Source organism: Nicotiana sylvestris, chromosome 7, assembly GCF_000393655.2.
Source record: "Nicotiana sylvestris chromosome 7, ASM39365v2, whole genome shotgun sequence".
NCBI classification, from domain to species: Eukaryota; Viridiplantae; Streptophyta; class Magnoliopsida; order Solanales; family Solanaceae; genus Nicotiana; species Nicotiana sylvestris.
The window spans coordinates 12,288,636-12,304,863 of record NC_091063.1 but is presented as its reverse complement, the minus strand read 5'-3'; the positions used below and the strand labels follow the sequence as shown (position 1 = coordinate 12,304,863).

Genomic DNA, 16,228 nt, shown 5'->3' with positions numbered 1-16,228 from the left:
AGGAGAGTTGATATGTATTTAAAGACAAATACACATTTAATAAGTAATGGCATCCTTTTGCAGTGGTCAATTAGAGGTCTAATCAACCTGAAATTCTGATTTTGAATGATCGATTTGGCTTCTCTAGATATTAGGAAAAACTACGGTTTAGAGTTCTAGGTGGACGGAACTGGTTCAATGCTAACAGATAGAATTTTCTGGGAATTTGACAAGTATAGGACTTCTGCTCATGATTGAATTATTAATCTTTCTAATTGTGCAGAGTATAGAAAACATACCTAAGCTTTCATATGAACCCATATTGATGAACTAGGTTATTCATTTAGAACTCTCTTGAACATGCCTCAAATGCCATAATAGAGAAAATTTTGTAAGAGATCAGTGGGTCATATAAACACATGTCACAGGAGTATACTAATTAAAGTATGAAACTGAGTAAGAATTAATCTAGATATTTACACAAGTTCAGAATTCCTAGCCAAAAAAAACTTTTTTTTTCGTTATGCATTCTGAGTTGGACCTATTAGGTGATCTTAATTATCCCTAATTCCAACCTGTTCCTCTCAAAGTTTTCTCTACTCAGTGCTTTAGTGAAGATGTCAGCAATTTGCTTATCAGTAGCACAAAATTCTATGGAGATCAATCCTTTCTCATCGTTATCTCTTAAGAAGTGGTGTCTAACATCTATATGCTTAGTCCTCTTATGATGAACAGGGTTCTTTGTCATACTTATAGCACTAGTGTTATTGCAGAATATAGGAATGCAACCAACTTCAATGCCAAAATCTACTAGCTATTGTTTGATCCATAACAATTGAGCATAACAAGATGCAACAGCAACATATTCAGCCTCAGCAGTGGATAAGGCCACTGAATTTTGCTTTTTAGTGGCCCAAGATACAAGACATGAACCAATAAAGTGAGCCATACCTGAGGTGTTTTTCCTATCCACAAGGAAACCTGCATAATCAGCATCAACATATCCTACTAGATTGAAACTACCTTTGGGATACCAAAGACACAGATCAGTGGTGCCTTTCAAGTATCTTAGTATCCTTTTCACAACAGTCAAGTGAGACTCTTTTGGATTGGCCTGGAAGCGAGCACAAAGCCCTACATTGAAGACTATGTCAGGTCTGCTAGCAGTAAGATACAAGAGTGAACCAATCATACCCTTATACAACTTTTGATCAACTGATGAACCAGGTTCATCAATGTCTAATTTTGTGGCAGTTACAATGGGTGTGTCTATTTCCTTTGATTCCTCTATTTTAAACTTTTTGATAAGCTCTTTTGCACACTTCTACTGATGGATCATGGTTCCATTTGGGCTTTGTTTGATCTGTAAGCCTTAGAAGAAGTTAAACTCACCCATCATACTCATTTCAAACTCACTCCCATTAATTTTGCAAAATCCTTACTTAGCTTATCAGTGATGGCCGCAAAGATTATGTCATCAACATATATTTGTACCACAAGGAGATCCTTACCTTTTTCCCTTAAGAATAAGGTACTATCGATTTTACCTCTTTTGTACCCATGCTCAAGTAGAAATTTGGACAGTCGTTCATATCATGCTCTTGGAGCCTGCTTGAGTCCATAGAGAGCCTTGTCTAATTTGTACACATGCTCAGGACATTCCTTGCTCTCAAACCCTGGAGGTTGTTTCACAAACACTTCTTCTTTCAGGTAACCATTTACGAAGGCACTTTTGACATCCATCTGATGAAGAGTGAATTCCATGTGTGCTGCAAAGGCTATGAGGAGTCTTATTGACTCTAGTCTTGCAACTAGAGCAAAAGTCTCATCATAATCTATGCCCTCCTCTTGGCTGTAACCTTGGACCACCAGTCTTGCCTTGTTTCTTGTAACTGTTCCATCTTCATCAAATTTGTTTCTGAAGACCCATTTTGTACCAATAACTGATCTGTCCTTGGGTCTTGGAACTAGATGCCAAACTTGACTTCTCTCGAACTGATTGAGTTCATCTTGCATTGCATTAACCTAATTTGCATCCTGCAAAGCCTCAACAACATTTTTAGGTTCAATAAGAGATAAAAAGGCATCAAAAGCACACAGATTCTTTAATTTTGATCTAGTTTTGACTTCAGATGTTGGATCAGTGATAATGTTCACAATAGGATGAGAACTTTGATACTTGTGAGGTTTCACAACCAACTGGTTTCTGCTAGATATTTCTCCCATGTTTTGTTACTGAGGAACATGGTCATGGACAGGTTCTTTTAGAGGGTTTGTTTCAATTCCTCTTCGATCAGTTCCCCCTGTCAGGTTGCCCTGAATGGAAGAACCTGTTCCATCACCTGTTCCTTCTTTTGGCGCCACTTTAACTTGCGTTAAGGCTTCAGTCAAATCCTTTACCAATCCAATGGCTTCATCTTCATGTTCCTGTCTCTCAGAAATAATGTAGTTTCATCAAACACTACATGCACACTTTCTTCTACACACAAAGTTCTTTTATTGAACACTTTATATGCATTGCCATGTGAAGAATATCCCAAGAATACTCTCTCATCACTTCCGGGATCAAACTTACCTAGAGAGTCTTTTCCATTATTGTGCACAAAGCACTTGCATCCAAATGCCCTAAGATAGGATATATTTGGTTTTCTCCCTTTAAGTAATTCATAGGAAGTCATCTCTACAAGAGGTCTAGTCATGCATCTATTGATAATGTAACATGCAGTGTTCACAGCCTCTGCCCAGAAGCTGTGGGGCAGTTTACTAGAAAGAAGCATAGTCCTAGCCATGTCTTCAAGAGTCCTTTTCTTTCTTTCAACTACTCCATTTTGTTGAGGAGTCCTAGGGGAAGAGAAGTTATGATATATACCATTCTCATCACAGAATTCAACAAACTTAGCATTTTCAAATTCAGTTCCATGATTAGACCTAATGGATGCTAGTTGATTTCCTAATTGTTTCTGAGTTTTTCTAACAAAATAGTAAACATGTCAAATGCTTCATCTTTAGTTGTTAGAAATAGTACCCTGGTAAATCTAGAATAGTCGTCAACAAGTAACATTACATATTTCTTTCCACCTCTGCTTATGGTTCTTATTGGACCACAGAGATCCATATGAACCAGTTCCAACGACTTGGTTGTGCTTACCATTTTCTTGCTTTTGAAGGATGATCTTACCTGATTTCCCCTTGCACAGGCCTCACAAACTTTGTCTTCCTTGAACTTGATGTTAGGTAACCTTATCACCAAGTTCTTAGAGACTAATTTGTTTAGCTGATTCAGACTAGCATGACCAAGTCTTTTGTTCCACAGAAGGGGATCATTACCCAACACACTTAGACATGTGAGTTCATTTTCTGAAAGAGTAGACAAATCTACAATTTAAATATTGTTAACTCTTTTTCCCTGCAAAACAATTTTGTCAGTGGTAAGGTTAATCACAAAGCATTTAGTAAAGGTAAATGCTACAAGGTTACCTCTGTCACACAGTTGCGACACATTGATCCGGCTGTATTTCAAGCCATCTATCAAGTAGAAATTCTCAATGGAGTGAGAATCTGTCTTACCTACCTTTCCAACCCCAATAATCTTACCTTTCTTCCCATTTCCAATGGAGACATTACCTCCATTTAGATCCTCAAGTGAAAGGAACTGGTTCTTGCTTCCAGTCATATGTTTTGCGCAACCACTATCCATGTACCATATTTGGCTACTTCCTTTCACTTGGACCTGCAAAAAGAAATCAAGGGGTAGTCTTAGAAACCCAAACTAGTTTGGGTCCCTTTCTATAGGCAAAGGGATAAATCAAATTCTTTTTAGCCCACCCAGGTAGCCTATATTTCTCTTGAACAAAAGCTTTGTTCATTTAACTGGCCTTTTCTTTTGCATTACATTCATTTTTGTAATGGCTAGTCTTGCCACAGTGTGTGCAGATTTTGTTCTCAGGAAGAGTGAGGTACTTGCTTCTAGGGTCCCACTTAGGTGCTTGAGTCCCATAGCCAAGTCCTCTTTTGTTACTACTGTGATGTTCTTGTAGCCAAGAAAGTGCATTAGAAGACTTGTTCCATTTGCAAGTTCTGTCTAGTTCATGTTTTATCTTCCCTAGATCTTCTTTTAAGACTTCTATCTGCTCATCCTTCCTGTACAACTCATCCTTCATTTTTCCTAAGTTTTCTTCTAGAGTGAGATATGTGTGATCAACTTTCTTCTTACATGTTCCTAGTTTCAGTTTTAAGTTCTCAGTCCTAAGTTCTAGGACACTAGTGTCAAGTTCAAGAACCTGGTTCTTCAACTCAGCGTTTTTACTATCACTCTCATTAGCCCTAGACTCCAGATTTTTGCACTTGGCTTTTAGGATCACACATTCTCTAGACAAATCTTCCTTCTCATTGTTAATTATCTCAGACTCATCAATTAAGTCTAGCAATAGCTCAGACAACCCTTCTTTAGACAGGAATTTAATCGTGTCTTTGAGATGAAGTATACTTACCTCTTGTTCATCATCTGATTCTCCGATGGCCTTATGTGCTTGTTCATCTCCAGCTTCATCTTCTGAGTCCTCATCTGATGTTTCTCTCCAAGCAGCAACCATAGCTTTTGTTGATCCTTTGTTCCTTTTTGGTTAAAACTATTCCTTCTTCTTGTTCCTTTGTTCAGCCCTTTCCTTCTTCCACTCAATTTCCCATTGAGGATAGTTCTTGATCATGTGATCAGTCTTACCACATTTGTAGCAGCCCTTGTTGGTCTGTTTCTCAGGAGCCCTTGGTTTGTTGAAGGTTGTACCTCTTGAATAACCCTTTCCTCTCATCAGGTACTTTTTGAAATCTCTTATAATCATGGCCATTTCATCATCCTCCAGATCTGAACCTTCAGCTATTCTGAGAGCCAGACTTCTTTCCTTCTTGGGTGCATCAATTTTCATGGTTTGCCTTCTCAGTTCATAGGCAATGAGGTTTCCAATTAGTTCATCCAGCTTGAGGGTAGCAATATTCTTTGATTCCTGAATAACAGTGATTTTTCTTTCCCAAGAGACTGGCAGAACCCTTGTCAAGATCTTCTCAACTTTGTCTTCTTCAAGAATAACCCTTCCAAGAGACTTAAGTTCATTTGTCAGTGTGGTGAACCTTGTATACATCTTCTAGATGGTTTTTCCTTCCTTCATGGTGAAATTCTCATACTGAGAATACAACAGTGTTTCTCTGGACCTCTTCACTTGAGGTGTTCCTTCATGGGCCACTTGCAAAGTATCCCAGATTTTCTTAGTAGTGGTACAGCTTTGAATTCTACTGTACTCGTCTGGACCCAGTCCACACACAAGCCATTTCTTGGCCTTGGCATTCTTCTCCCATTTCTTCAAATCTTCAGCAATGTAGTCAGCTCTTATCTTTGGCACATCAACTCCTTTAGCATTTTTCTTTATGGTTGCTAGAGGACCATCCGTGACTGTGTCCCAGAGTTCATAGTCTTCTCCTATGATGTGATCTCTCATCCTGTTCTTCCACACCAATAGTACTGACCATTAAAAAGTGGAGGCCTAGCAGTGGATTGCCCTTCCCAGTTCCCAGGTGGTGCACTCATTTTGATCTTTTCCTAAGGTGTTAGCCTCTTCAAGGATAACCTGCTCTGATACCAATTGATGTTTTAAGCGTCAATACCACACAAGAGGGGGGGTGATTTGTGTGGTACCCAATTTTTGCTATAGAACAACCTGGTTCTTCTAGGTGTTCTAACTACTACTATTTGCTGAATAATAAGTACATAAAATAAAGAACACAGAGATTTTTACGTGGAAAACACCTGGCTCAAAAGGTGAAAAAACCACGACCTACTACTCAGTAGGATATTCCCAAACTTCCACTAAAATCACTGAGCCAAAACAGCATTTACAAAAACTCTTTGTAAACCTAAGGATTAACTTTAATCCCGTTGTGGCACACAACATCCACTGTTGTGACAACTTCAAGTTAGCTATAACTTGAACACTCTAGGTACCTAATACAATTGCTTCTATGAAAGCTGAAAGGTACAACTTTAAACCACATACTACAATTGAACTAGAATAAAAGATAGACACAATGGAACTGATTCTTCTATCTTGTTCAAGTAGCTTCAGGAGTGCACACTCAAATCGCACATAAATTGCTTGCAAAATCGCCTTGCTCTTTTGCTCTCAATTTAGTTTAACTTCTGCGTATGTGCATTACCTGTAAAAGAGAACAATCACTATCATTTAATAGGTTAGTAATCAGAGTTTGATTGTGACTCAATTGCTGATCTTCTATCGTAGAAGAGTTTATAAAGATCTCAAACTCTAACACTATCTTTTATCCAGATTCTGTTCTCTTCATATAAGGAGACTTTTTCCACTTATCTAATATGCAACCTTTTTGATCAGATTAGGAGATATTGCTGCTTGATCAGTAGGACTTATCTCCTTCACGTGCATCTCACATGTATAGGTTGGTCATGACTGTGCTTCATCAGATGGACCTGGTCCATGACTGAGTTCATTTATCATTCTTCAAAACTTCACTTGTTCTTGGGCCAACAAGCCGGCCAAAATTAAAGTATAGGAATAATATAGAATGAGTGAGAGTGGGAGAATAATAGTAATAATATTAGTAATATGAGGTCCGTCCAAAGAAATATTTGGGAGGGGTTTATATAGTAGCAAATTAAGTACCCAAACAAGTAAAAACAATTAATTAAACACAAAATAAGGATAGAATAGCATGAAAAATCAATTAGAATCAATTTAGGAGGATTCCCGGCAAACCCTAGTTTAAAACGAAGAAAAAAAATAGTAAAAATCTCACTGAATCGAACCCATAGGGCCTGGTAGTGACTGTATCAAGTCAAGAACATGGCAATAATATAGAACGAATTCCTGTTGATGAGCTTCCATAAATAACTCAGTACTGAACGAGTAATGTCAAGAATAGAGGAAAGAAACATTGTGAGTACAGAAAAATAAAAGGAAATATGGAAGATCTTCATATTCTCTTGGGTATATGCTGGGTTTTAGGGTGAGGCAGATAGGGTTTCTTCAAGGGAAAAGAAGAGGATAAGGGTGTATAAGGGAGGCTGGTTAGAAAAAATGGGTTAGTGTTTAGGGTTGTGCATTTATAAGGAGAGAAGATGGAGGTGTTGTGAGCCGTTGACCATTTTTGATAGGGGTGGGCGTCGGTCGGTTCAGTCAGTTATTATGAAAGTACAGTTCGATTTATCGATTTTCGATTTTGTAATACTAATAACCAAATCAAACCAAAGTATTTACGGTTCGGTGCGATTTTTTCAAGGTTCGGTTCGGTTATTTCCGATTTAGTTTTTCGGTTATTAACGGTTCAAGATTTTTATATCTTGGATTTACTTCCAGTGGTCATAAACTTCCAGACCAATGGTTATTATTTCACTGTTTTGGTGGAGAATATATACAGTGGATAAAGGCTCCAGCACAAAAAACTGAGCGTTATTGTGACTCGTGAACTTCACCATCAAAGCAAATCTAAGATGTATACATAGTTCAAATGAGAAGTCCGCAGAGACTGTTAACAAACAATGTCCACCCTGGCTCTAGCCATCTCCCAACAAAGGAACACCATTATATTCATCCTCTTCTAAACCCCTCAATTCAACTTCTTCCCAAAAAAGGCATATTGTGATACATCAAATTGCGCACCCTCTGTATCAAATTGAAAAAAAAAACAATAATCAGGCCAGAAAAAAACACCTGATAGAAGTAATAAGTAAATTTGCACAAAATTAGACCTAGAGAGATCAACAAATTTGCACGACAAGAATTTCAAGAATGTGATGTTTTCCTAAAGGTTTTGCAGCCTCTCGAGGATAAATACAGACGTCTCTGTACCGATCCGCGAGGCTCTACTAAACCTGCACATGACTCATGAGACCTATGTAACCTAGACTCTGATACTAACTTGTCACGACCCTAAATCCGGACCCGGTAGTGATGACGCCTCTCGTGAAGACAAGGCCAGCTGACACTTACCCATTTCAATTTTAATAGTTAAACAATAAGAAATAAGTCTAAAGCACAATAAATAGAATCTCAAAGTAGCAGATAATAGTATAATTTGCGGAAAATAATCCAACACAACCCGATACCGGGGTATCACTAGTCATGAGCATCTATCAATCCTAAAAAAGTCTGAAAAATCTATAAGATATTACAAAATGTCTGATAAGAGATAGAAATGAAAAAGGGGGAAAAACAAGGGACTGCGGACGCCAAGCAGTTACCTCGTGGACTCCGAAGTCTGCTGGGAGCTCTCAACTCGCATTGGCAGGATCAGCAACGCCTGAATCTGCACAGCAGGTGCAGGGAGTAAAGTGAGTACTCCAACTCAGTGAGTAACAATCATAAATAAAGACTAAAAGCAGGAAATCACGTAAGGCACATTACATGCTATGATGAAGCAGTAAAACCATTAAAAACAGTGAATTAGTAAAAATATGAATAATCATTTAAGTTCAGTTTAAACTTCAGGAAATACCTTTTCAACAATTAAACAGATAATGATAGACAAATAAGAAAGATAAACACACAAAGGTTCGCCCCTCGGGCACAGTATCAACAAATCCGCCTCTCGAGCAATATCTCAGAGCAATACCAGCCCCTCAGGCTATATCTCATATCACAATGGTACCCACGCTCACTAGGGCTATGCAGACTCCTGGAGGGGCCCCTTACGACCTAAGCGCAATATCAAGTCATCTCGAGGTATCATCACTAGGCTCTCGGCCTCATATCAACAAGCCACCTCGTGGCGTACATATCTCAGGCCCTCGGCCTCATAATCATAGTCAGTGTTTCCTCACAACATAGGCCCTCAGCCTTACTCAGTCAAAATCCTCACAAGCCACTCGGACAATAGTAAAATATGATTCTCAGCCCAAAATATCATTTAAAAGATCATTTAGGTGTTAAAACATAGTAAACATGGTTGAGTATGAAAACAGTGAAATATAACATGACTGAGTTCAAGTATAAAGTCAAAACAGTGAAGAAATATCAATAAAAATCCCCGAAAGGTATAGTTGGCACGAGGCCCAAATATGGTATTTAGCCCAAATAATGATGATAGCAAATAGATTTCAGTCAAATACACGGTAAAATAGTCATTCGGGACGGACTAAATCACAATCCCCAACAGTGCACGACCCACGCTCGTCATCAAGCGTGTGCGTCACCTCAATATAGCACAACGATGTGCAATCCGGGGTTTCATACCCTCAGAATATCATTTACAACCATTACTCACCTCAATCCGGTCAAGCCTCTAGCCCGCGATGCCTTTGCCCCTCGAATCGGCCTCCACTCGCATCGAATCTATTCAAAATCAGAATCACGACGTCAAAATATGCTAAGGGAACGAAGCCCAAGCAAAAATAATCAATATACGACACAAATCCTTAAATTACCAAAACCCGACCCCCGGGCTCACGTCTCAGATTCCAATAAAATTTACATCAATGGGTTCCTTATCTCCCCACGAGTTCATACATGCCAAAAGCATCAAAATCCATCCACAAATGACCCCTCAAATCCCAGATTTTAGGTCTCCAATTTCAAGCTCTAGTTCTTCAATTTTAGGCTTAGATTCCATGGTTTATTAGGTAGATTTCACATTAGAATCGAGTTTTAAGTTCATGAATCTTACCTCCAAGTGATTCCCCTTGAATCCCTCTTCAATCCTCTGCAAAAAGCTCCAAAGACGATCAACAATGGAAGAAATAAACCCCAAAATCGAGGACAAGACGACTATTTAAACCTTCTGCCCAGGCCTGAAATCCTTCTTTGCGAACGCGGTCAAAGCCTCACATTCGCGAAGCACAAAATAACTCTGACCAAAATTTCCTCTTTCGCGATCGCGACCTTCCCATAGCGAACGCTATGCTTTTCCTCTACGCGAACGCGATGACCAAATGCCCAGCCCTTCGCGAACGCGTAGCCTTCTTCGCGAATGTAAAGGCTTAAATCCCAGCTTCATTAACTGACCCTTCGCGAATGCGAGGACCCACTCGTGAATGCAAAGGTCATTTCTCTGCAGCACCGATCTGCAATCTTCTGCAATTCCAAACTTTATGGAATGGTCCGATTGACCACTCAAAACTCACCCGAGGCCTCCGGGACCTCAACCAAACATGCCAACATAACCCAAAACCTTATTCAAACTTGTACCAATCTTCAAAATACCTCAAACAACAACGAATCAACCAAAACATATTAGATTCAAGCCTAAGGTTCCAAAATCTTCTGAATTTCGCTTTTGATAAAAAACGCAACCAAACCACGTCCGAATGACCTAAAATTTGCACACACATCCCAAATGACACAACGGAACTACTGCAACTCTCAGAATTCCATTCCGACCCCTATATCAAAATTTCGCCTACCAACCGGAAATCGCCAAAATATCAACTTCGCCAATTCAAGCCTAAATCTATTCCGAACCTCCAAAACTCATTCTGATCACGCTCCTAAGTCCCAAATCACCTCCCGAAGCTATCCGAACCATCAGAACTCACATCTGAGCTCTCTAACACATAAGTCAACCTCCGGTTGACTTTTCCAACTTAAGCTTCCTCAAAAAAGACTAAGTGTCTCAAACCTTACCAAATTCTTTCCAAACCCGATCACATATAGAACCGATAGACAAAGAAATAAGAAGCAGAAATGGGGAAAACGGAGCGGTAACTCATAAGACGACTGGCCGGGTCGTCACACCACTTCATATTAAATTTAGGAATTTCTAAAATCTTTAAAATGATAACTTTCACAATAAGTATAGAAATGCTCCCGGATCACCCGATACTCAACCCGAACATACGCCCAAGTCTGAAATCATCATACAAACTTATTGGAATTTTCAAATCCTGATTTTGAGGCCGGTTATTCAAAAGTCAAACCTTGGTTAAATCTTCCAACTTAAAGCTTCCGAATTGAGAATTTTCCATCCGAATCAACTTCGAATTCCAGAAATTCAATTTCGACTACACGTACAAGTCATAAAACATGAAGCGAAGCTACTCAAGGCCTCAAACCGTCGAGCGACATGATAGAGCTCAAAAAAGACTGGTCGAGTTGTTACACCAAATACCGTATTAAAGTAGTTCGGTACAGTTCGATATTTCTTATTTTGTTTCGGTACAATTTTAGTTTGATACATAAACAGAATCATGTCTCTTTAGAGGAATATCAATTATCATAATGAGCACATTAACGGTTAACACACGTTTAGGCTCGACCAGAAAAATATTGAAGAACGAGCACCAACACATGCCAATTGCAGCAACAACTAAGGAGCAACAATCATTCTCATTACTAACTTGATAATTGGAGCAGCAACTAGCAGCAGCAGCAACTAATGAGTTACTTGCTCTAGCTCACAATATCAGTTACACATCTGATTGGAGCCTCAAAGTCATTCTAAGCAACAACTAATTAATATTTATAATCCAATCAAACATTCTATAGTAGCAGAAGTCACTCTATACTGACCTATGGAAGTACTCTATACTGACCTATGGAAGTATATAATGAGTAAAGAAGTTCGGTATATCGGTTTATACCGGAACCTTAAAATCGACAACCGTAAAATATACTGAACTTGTAGAAAAATTAATATCAAATCAATACCGAAATATCGAAGAACCGAAACCGAAGTACCGAATTAATTCGGTTTGGTCCGGTTTTTTGGTTTTTCGGATTTTATGCCCACCTCTAAGGGTAATAGGAGTTAGAGTGGGCAGTGACCCATTGCAAGGGGAAGAAATCAGTGGCTAAAGTTAATAGAATGATTTTAGCTAGAAGTATCTACTACATATGGCAAGAAAGAAGCTTTAGAATTTTTCAAACAAAGAGGAGAATTGCATCAGTGCTTGTTAGAGCAATCATACAAGATGTTCATTGCAAAGGAGTTTTAAAGAAGCGACTAACCATGAGACTACATGAGTTGAATTACTATCCTAATTCTTAGAATATATACTGTAGATAACTATACCGCATAAATTAATACATAAATATTGCATATTTTAATGCATATACTATTTATAAGAGCAATCAAACACTTATTATATCATATGAGGAATTTTATGCTAAAATTAATTATTCATATAGCTTTATGCTTCGATTGCCTAAGGTTTTATTTGTATCCTTTCTTCCGAGACTTGGCAGCATAGAAATATGTCAGTCCTTCTCGTTGATCCGCGCTCCACCGTAGAGGTCACAAATAACTACCGTGGCAAACAGCTCGAATTTTCATGCAATAATATGTAGTTCACCTTGACGAGCATTTCATAAATTACTAGTAAAATGCTCGGTGTCTTTGGTCTATCCCAAAAATATGTTGAAATATTTTATGTAAATAGTAGATTCAGAAAAGGAAAAAAAAAGAGAAGGAATTAAAGCTTCTGATTCATGGACCATAAGCTAGATCCAAACATAGGTTACAACGTACAAGTTACAAAGATAATGTAAAGTAAGCTCTCATTTTGGAAAACGGAAAAGTGGTAGCTAGCACACAAAATGCTTAAACATCGATCTTAAAAGGCTCCAATGCTGCACGATCACTGATTTCTTAGTGAGGTAATGGGGAACAAGTTCAGTACTCCATTTGAATGATTTGAACAATTGAGGATTGCACAAATCAACAAGTGATTTTGCAGGCTCAACGACCTCTTCTGGACAAATAAAAGTACCAATGGATGTCCGTGCTTGAGTTGTGTCCGTCACCACTCTATGTGCAACACTTTCTAGTTTCCCATTGCTACTCACCTGAATTTATACAACGAATTTATTACTCAAATGATCATTCAACTATCCAATTCAACTATCCAAAATTAGCAAGTAAAGTTAAAGAACATGCATTACCGTCAGAGCTAAACTACAATTGACAACAAGTGCATGAGGTAGAGGTTCCACACCAATCCATTTCCCATCCTTTAATATTTGAAGGCCACATACTTGTTGTTGGACTATAGTTATGAGATTAGGATCACAATGTCCACCAATTCCGATCCCAAGGTTATACTTGGTTCTGGGCATTTTGGGTAGTGATTGGTAACAATTGTCTGTCCTAGATCGTTGTCAAAATACCCTGCCCCGAACCCTAATCCTTCACTTAGCAGACCCAAGATAAGCTTGCTCAACTTTCTCACTTTAGCAGCATATGAACCAATAACCTCCCTGAAATTTTCATTTTCATATTTTTGACATGAAAATACAGGGCAAGAAAAAAAAAATGAAATAAAAAATTCGGTTATCAGGCCAATTTTTTTTTTTTCTCCTCCGTCAATGTTGCAGCTGTGTTCCAAAACATCTCTCCAGTATAGTTGCTCCTGTCTATCATAATCGGCAGCACTATTATAAAGTCCTGCTACCAGAGGCGGAGCCACAGTGTCAAAATTTTCATAAGTTAAAATGTTTAGCATCCCGAACTCATAGGTTTGAAATTCTGGCTCCGCCTCAGCTTGCTACACCATTTGCTGTCATTTGTGCCTCTTTTGCATATTTTGCTTTCTCTTCTACTGGCAAACTGAAAAATTCCTTGTATACTTTCATTGCCTCGTCCATTAGACCAGCTAGAGATAATTAGTTCCCCCATTTTTTTTTTCTTTTTCTTGTGAATGAATTTGACCAAAACAAAAAGGGAAATTAAATACTAATTAAATTTTAAAAAAAAACGTAAAAGGAGTTGGTATATTCAGGCATGCAAAAATAGACGAACCTAAGAGTGCTGGAAGAAAAAGAAAAGACTATGTTTGTTGCTTTTTTGTTTGGTTTCTAGCAGGAGATAAAATGACCATTTATAGGGAAGAAAATTACGTAACACGTCCTCGAAGTGTTTGGGAATTATCATAGCAAGCACCGTGTTTTCATATCAGGGGTACTTTGACATAGTACTTACTTGAATTCTGATATTACACATGGAGTACTTATTTTTTACACTTAATGAACATCGATAAGTAATTAAATACCTATCAAAATTTTTAAGAATTTACTCGTACTGTACTTAGCTGAGAAAAAAATACATTGATGTTCTTAGTATAGGAAAGTAACGGTTTTGTCATCTCCTCTGTAGTGGAAGAACAAGGGTTAAGTGCCCATATTCAGGAAACGGCACATCACCACAGCTATATTATTAGAATTTGGAGCCATTAAAGAGAAACACAATTTTTTAAAAAATAATTGGAAGGAGTTTTGCTGCAAATCTTCTCCTGCCGTGCTCTCTATATAGTGATATAAGAAATTTTGGGTCCACTCATACTTTAAGGTCCATTAGCTAGGGTAATTAAAGGTTAACCTTAATATTTCCGATATAAAGACATTTCAATGTCACAAAGTCCGTAAAAATAACAGTGAATACGTAACAATAAACAACATTCATGATTCAACGGCCCAAATATGAAGTGAGTAGCATTAAATAACAATAAATGATATATAATGATATTTATGTAAATAAATGCAAGTGAGATAACTAAAAAAAGGATGAAATCATGTGATATTCTTTCTGACAATATATGGTAAATGATTGATGATCCTTTGAATATTTAGATTCTCCTTAGATCGTGGGAGAAAAGTTAGATAAAGATTTCAAGAAAAGGTGTCTTTTGTATATATTTAATAAAGCGAGAATTAGAGAATGTCAATATGTCGTTCTTTTCGGTGAGCGTCTAATTTTCTTTTATAACTATCTTTCTTCTATTTATAAGGGTATATGGACAATAAAACCCTAGGAATATTCACTGGAATATTCTCTTTAAGGTCATATCCCCAAAACTAACCGTTACTGCTTCGTTAAGGAGAGTACCCGCCCTCGACCTCGATCTCTGTTGACTCCTCTTCCTAGCCTTCATCCTTTGTCAGATCACTTCGACCTTGTATTCATCTTTTGTCGAAATTATACCGATAAAACGTGGCAGCCTTCGAAGACTTTCTTAGTGTCGACGTGGCCCAAATATAACTCGGATAATTTTTGGCCTATGTACAACTGCACCATGATAACTGCCACCTGATTCAGCCACGGTTCATCCGTCTTCCACTTTCACTTCCGCTACGAATAACAAGTAATTTCACCATATGAGTTACGCACAGTCTAATATGTTTAGATTTATGGCGATCCTTCAAGTGAAATACTAGTTAATTCTATCTTACTAGACCGTGAAGCATTAATTGTTTGGCAGTATTTGTTATCGTAAGAATCCATTTATTTAAAAATGAATCACCATTTCCAAACAAGGGTCAAATTAGATACAATTTTCAATATCATGTGGAATCTTTTTATTTATTTTTGTAAAAAAAATATACATGCACATTGCATCTCTAGCTATAGCATTTAATGAGATTTACAGTGAGTACTCTGATTGAATTTATGTATTGTTCATTTAAACTTCAACTTCCAAGAAATGCCTGAAATAAATGAATTAGTCTAGTAAAATGTCACATAAATGTTAGAGCCGAATCCTTTGGATTATTTGAGATTGTACGTGGAGAAGTGGACGACGACGATATTCTTGCATGAGGAGTACGTGGTGCATGGGTAGTTGATGGCTTGGAAGTGCTAGCTATAAGAGGACAAAATCAATTAAATGAAGGAGAGGGCAGTCTAGGTAGGTAGATGAAGTTAAGTATTTTCGATTGAATTAAGTATAGTCTGAAAATAAAGGCAGGTGTATTGAATGTAGATGATGTTGATCTTGTTGGGTTATTATGTATTTAATATATTAAATACATAAAAGAGGACGAATGAGAAATGGAGGGAAATAAAATTTTTGAGCGAAATTTTAAGTTCCCCCCTGACAAAGGGACATTGTCCCATATTGGAAGGGTATATAAGCAATTACCCTTCTTCTAGCTCTTAAAGAGTTGAGAAGAAGGCAAACCTCGCGCCGTCGTCGTCGCTTGCTCGGCTCTGGCTCCGGCTTTGGTCAAATTGATTGATTATTTTTTTGGACCAAATTTATTTGTTAATAGTAAAATATTTACAGAAATGTTATTAAATATTTATTTAATAATAGAATATTAATATTAAAATAAATATTAATATTAAATCCCCCAATCCATTTTTCTGTTTTGGTAACAGAAAATTAACTACCCTCTTCAATTTTCCTCTTTATTGTTGAGTAAATAGCTATTTATGTAATGACATTTATGATGTGGCCGTTTTGCATAAACAGCCATTCTGAAGAGTTGCACCTCTTCATATTTCACCCCAACTTTGGCTATAA

At 37.7% G+C, this 16,228-nt stretch overlaps 1 pseudogene; it reads right to left on the bottom strand.

Moving 5' to 3' along the window:
* Positions 1-12,461: 12,461 nt before the first annotated feature.
* On the bottom strand, positions 12,462-13,759 carry LOC104227392 (hyoscyamine 6-dioxygenase-like; annotated as a pseudogene).
* Positions 13,760-16,228: the final 2,469 nt, after the last annotated feature.